Raw genomic sequence first — 6,000 nt, forward strand, 5'->3', positions numbered from 1 at the left:
ACTGCAGCTGCCTCCCACAGTCCAGTGTTGTTCAAGTCACACCACAAACACAAAACTGCACAGACGTCCGTCTGCAGTGAAATTAGGAGAGGTCAGCTTTCCCCGCCGGAACGGAACCGCAACAACAGTCCAGTTCTGAAATCTTCCTCATTGACTTTATTACAACACAGATTGGAAAACATCGGACTGCAAAAAAAACGAAATCAAACTTAGTGGACATCATGAAAGGACAGCAAAGGCTTGAAAATCTTTGTCTCAGAAGTGTGTCAAAAAAATCAAACTTTTAAAAATCTTCACCCATGGTCATTTTGGATAACCCATTTGTTTTGACCTTTAAGAGACTTTGAAATTAAAAAAAACAAAAGGAAAGAAAGACTCCAAAAAATTTGCTTTCAAGGAAACTCTGTAACAATTTTGGTGATTTTTTTTTTTATCCAACTAAATAGCTCCATTCTACATTAAGGATTTGGCTTATTATGTCTTCTTTGGATGGTCTCAGTGACATATTTTGTGGATTCTGATGCTAAATGACAAAAAGACAAAGTCCCACACCGATCACCTCTTGGTCCCAGTGGTCCTTTAATTATGAGTATGCTGTTTTTAGACAAAATTTTAAAAAACTTGTGTTGTTTTCTAGGACATATTTTCTGCAGAGCAGCAGTAGTTCATAAAAAAAATGACCTCTTCCCCTCCCTGTTACTAAGAGTTCTCTGTTTATGTGCTCTCCTGCTAGCTTACAGCTCCTAACACCCCCAACCTAACATTACCGATGCAACAAAATGGGGAGCAATACTGGACAGCCGGACAGTTTGGATCCAGATTCCAGCTCAGAAAAGAAAAATAAAGACGTTCATGGATCTGCTTGTGGATTCATCAGAATGAAGCGGAGCAGGGAGCTTGTGGCCCGAACAGCGTACTTTCTGTATCAAAAGTTTTTCCCCCCAACAAAATATATATGTTTTTGTCTGTTCCTGATTCACAATGATTTGAATTTAGAAAAACCCAGAAATGCAAATGTAAGCTTATTTACTTTATTAATGTCCTTCATCATCAGAAAAAATGCTTCAAGAACATGTTAAAAAAAACACCTTTTTAATCAGAGTGGGTCTTTAAATCACTAAAGTATTTGAAGGTGCTGTTCTGCTGATGAATAAGTTTCCCACATCTTTGCTGGATTTCTGTGTGCTACAGAATGTGACAGCATGTCAATAAAAGCCTCCTCCCTTGCCACACTGAGCATGTGCAGCAGCCCCCATGCAGCGGCGTGTTGCAGGAAGCTGCGCTCATGCGGAGGGGAAGAGAGCCTCACTCTGGCAGGGCAGTAAATCGCTGAGGTGACAACAGCGGTGGTGTTAGTCTCTTGTTCTGCTGCTCCAGACGTCTTCAGTTGAGACTTTGTTGCTCAGTGTGTGTGAAAATGGATTTTGCTGGTGTTGAAGACTGAGAACTTTATGAGCCAGGAGCCCAAAAATTGACTGAAAAAAATCCTCTAAAGAAGAAAATCAGGAGGTTTTTTTTAATTAAGAACTAGTTGATACAGATATAAATTGTAAGTGTGTAATATGCGTATAGAGATCTTAATGCTTGAGCTTTAATTCCACTCCCACTCTAACTCCAACCTTCTCAGAAACACAACTGTCGACTTACTCAGCTCAATGTGCTACAACTGTAAAGATGCCAGTTAGAGGCTCAAAGCGGTGAATTTGTGTCTGTCGCTGCATTTCTATTGACTGTGAAATTGTGCAAATTGAATTTACCATAGTAAATTTGCGTAAATAAAATTTAGAAAAATTTCGAAAAAAACTTGCATTTAAATTAGCCCTTGGAGGAGCTGGTTTTTGAAAACCAAAAAAGTTCATTTGGTCAAAGTTCAACTGGTTTAACCTTCAGCATGCGTTCAATGGCCGTATGTTTAGTTTGTAGAACCAGAACGCTGACCTAAAAACCTGCAAAGCAACATGCGAATGGAAGGGAGAAGCCCGAAACACGCGACTGCATAGGCTTTTTATTAGAAGTGGTGGCTTGAATGTGCGTCTCCGAGCCCGAAGTCAACCTTGCCTCAGACTGACCTCTTTAGCTTCCTTTGCAATAATTGCCTTAGCAGGTTAGAGTTTTAAGATTCGCTGCTTAAATGTGTTCACTCTGACTCATCCTACTTGTTTGTTTTGTGACTTATTTTTTAGTTTTAGGGCTAGTATCACCAACAATTTCCAGAACCAATTTGATTCATTTCATCAGAGCCTGAATTGATTTGATTCACTGTTTTATTTCTGATTCCTTTGAACCACTAGACTCGATTCCATCCAAATTTAGACGGTTTACACATTTAAACGTATTTGTAAAGAAAAACAATAATAATCTTTGTATGTTTTGAAGATATTCATATTAATCTCATACAGTTCACATACTGTTAATATTAGTGAAATAATAAACCAATAAGATTGTTAACACCACACAGTGTAAAAGGATTTTTCAAAAGGAACCCAACAAAAATGTGCCGATCATTATATTCTCCTCCTCCTGGAGGGTGTTTCAGTTTGGCCACTAGGTGGAGCTCACACTGTAGCATTACACTGAATTCCAGAAGGTTTGTGCTTTAGACCACACATGGTTACTTTTGAAAGACGGTTTCCGTAAAAGAGTTTGAAAAATTCACGCCTGTGAGTTTATTTAGTCAACAATGTACGTTTAGGTTGACCGAGCGTTAGCATCAGCTGTCCTATGGGAAATTCCATTATATGTTAGCATCAAACTAGTGGACTTTAGTTTTACCACTGTTATCTGTTAGGTCACCGGAAAAGGAAAGGCATAAAAGATCGATCTCTATTATTATGGACTGATTATTGATTTATTAAGGTTGGATCAATTCAGATTTGATCAACTCAGTCCTGGTGAGTCGCTTTGGAAACAAAAACATCTGAAAAAAATGACAAAAGGTAACATGGAGCCAGGTCATTTCACAACCTAACACGAGACTTCATATTCTAGGAAGTCATTCTTTGTTTACACTTAAGTAAAATGGTTCAACTTATCAACAGAACTGAAAATACATTAACAACCTGCTTTTAATCTTTTTTTTTCTTTTTTCTTTAAACTGTTTTAGAGGCAATATTCCAAGGAATCTGTGAAATTCACCAATATTTGAACCTGACATTGCACACCCATAGGGTGGTGGTTACGCGTTTTTTTTTTCTGATAGTTTTATTTATTTATGATATCTCATTAAAGACATCTAACTAGAGGCTTCCGATCTTGTAATTTGTCAAAGGCAAGAGACCAGAACAAGAAAGGCCTCCTATCCAGGAAACTGGTGAAAAACGTCTGTGAGTATCTTAAGATGAGGAAAAGTAACAGGAGGAGTGCACTGTAAACCATGAATTATAGAACAGCATGGGTAATTACACACATTTTTGGCTGCCAACCAATATCATCATTGAGCAAATAGGCTAAGAGGGTAGCTGAAATCATTTTTATGATATGAGATGAAAAACATGATTGAATAATTTACACAAGTCCTACATTTATTTCACTTTTTACAATACCATTTTAGTGATAGTTGAAATAAAGTCTTTTGTCTAACATCATTCCCAGTTATTCCCAAAATGACGAAAACCGGAGAGCTGTTTTCTGGACAGAAGAAACAGGAGCAAGCTTTCCTGGTACCTTCATTCTCAAAGAAAACCGTCTCCTCAGCAGACAACACAGACAAACCTTAGATACTGTTCTTGCATATCTGTAAATTATCGTGTCATCTGCATAAAATGCAGATAGGTTATCACTACAAACATGCACAATGTTGATTGTAGAAAGTGTCAAACCTAAGACTGAGCCTTGTGGCACACCAGGGCTAAAAATAATATGAAATATGGAGGAGAAACAATTGAGCTGCAAAAATTGTTTGCATTCTAAAAACATAGTTTTTTGCCTCATTAGAGAATAGGAAAGAAAGAAAGCCCCATACCTATGTGTGCAGAATTTTTTCTCAATCCCCTGGGGTAGCGGTGAGCTGCAGACGAGCCATATTAAGGGTTCTGCCCAAGGGCCCTCACTGGGTGATGATAATTGCTGATATGGAAATTCTCCCATTGCCATTTTTCATTCCCCTCCGGGAATCGAGGGAATCTGGGAATTCCTGCATGGCAGCCTTCCACCTTACCAACCGAGCTACCCAGCCGGTCGTTGATGGGAAATAATTGCAGTTCCCAATCCCTATCATGAGTGGGTTTAGCGGGTTACCCACGTCTATCAGCGCAGGGTAGACACACACTGATCCACTCAGTGTGGCGTGCGTCCAGCCCCGGACATCTAAGGGCATCACAGACCTGTTATTGCTCAATCTTGTGTGGCTGAACGCCCCTTGTAAAATGTCTAAAGTATCTAACAGCATTTTCAGTCCTTAGTATTAAAAGCAGTTGATAACAGTAGCACCCTGCCTTTCAGTAATTCCAATATCTGCCTGGCTTTAAATCTGAATACAAATCAATAGAATGGTAAGTGGTAGCAGAGAATGATGTGTAATGACTTTTTATCACTTTGAACATTCCTCATAAGGCTGAACCGCTTTGTGTTTATGAATGTTTTGTTATTTGAAAAGTGCAGATGTAGAAAAATATAGTTCAAAAGAAAATCCATGAAGTCAGTGTCTAAAGTCACAGACAGCCTTTTCTATCCTTTTCAGGTGGGGAATGGGGGCATTTGAGGAATGCTGGAAAAGCTGAGAGCTCCCCTGACGAGCATTAATCATGTGGGCTGCTGCGAATGGAAAGATCCTGTCTGCATTTTAGCTCATTTCCATTGAGAAGAAACACAAAGAAACTTGACCAGAAACTGGATGGCATCTCTTAAAAAGACTAATGGTTGCATGTGTTGAAAATAACAGTTCATTTTATCATGTGACTTTTTGGAACAGTCAGAAGTGGAATGAGTCTTCTGTGAACCAATTGTTCTAAATGACAAAACGGTGTCTAGAGTAGCATCCGTTTTTCTCATAGACATTCCTTGAAGCTGCAAGTTGTCAGAAATAACTTCAACAGGAACAAACCAATAAAGGTAGCCAAAGATTTTGATCTTGCTTGGGAAGAAGAAATCAGATATTTTCTTTAAAAAACACAATGACCAACTGCAACCTGCAAACCAAAGCTGCTTCTCAAAGAAGCTCCTCCTTTCTTTGCTTTTATTTTCTCGACCAGTCCAGTGATTTACACAACGTCTAAAAGATAAACAGTCGGAGGTCTGTCAACTATATGTGTTTGTACTGTAATTATATCCCCCTCACTCCTGCAGCTTGATCGCCCTTAACCTCGTCTTGCCCCTCCATTTCCTCTCAAAAATCGACCTTCAGATTCCTCTGCCGAGCCCGAACAAAAACAAAGCTGCAGCTGAAAAGTAGAAAGCAGACTTTCTGACGACAACCACAATTGTTGTGTTTCTGTGTCCAGATGTCTTAATCTGCAAGATTAGCACATGAAGCCACAAATCACACCTTCATCTGCCATAAATAATTTGCAGTCAGACTTAATGTGTTACTTATTAGGTTTATTACACCCAGATAAAAAGTCGTGATAAAGCTGAGATGTTGAAGTATCCTGGTAAATCACTGCCTCAGCACAACATTTGAATAATTTCCGTCATCATGGAATTTTGTTTAACACTTTCAGGTCAGCATAGGGAAATTTCAAATGGCATCCATAAACTTTATTTAAGAGTTAATGTGACTGTTAAAGTTTGAATAGATGGTTTTCCCCCAGAGCTCACCAGCAACAACTGTTTGCTGTTTATGTCCAGTTGGCTAAAGGATCTGTTTTCTTTTCATCTTGTTTTTCCGATTCGATGTGAAAGTTGGTGCTTTGTTGAACAGCAGATAGCACTAGATATTACAAAGGACTAAGACTCTCAGACATTGTAGAAGAGTTAGATTGTTGCAAAACCTGGGATGGGTGGACATCCCATTTTGAGTTCTACTACCACTGTAGTTAATTGTGCTTAACTGGGGTCCTGTGT

This window comes from Oryzias latipes, chromosome 18, assembly GCF_053564925.1.
Source record: "Oryzias latipes strain Hd-rR chromosome 18, Olatipes_Hd-rR_3.1".
Lineage (NCBI taxonomy): Eukaryota > Metazoa > Chordata > Actinopteri > Beloniformes > Adrianichthyidae > Oryzias > Oryzias latipes.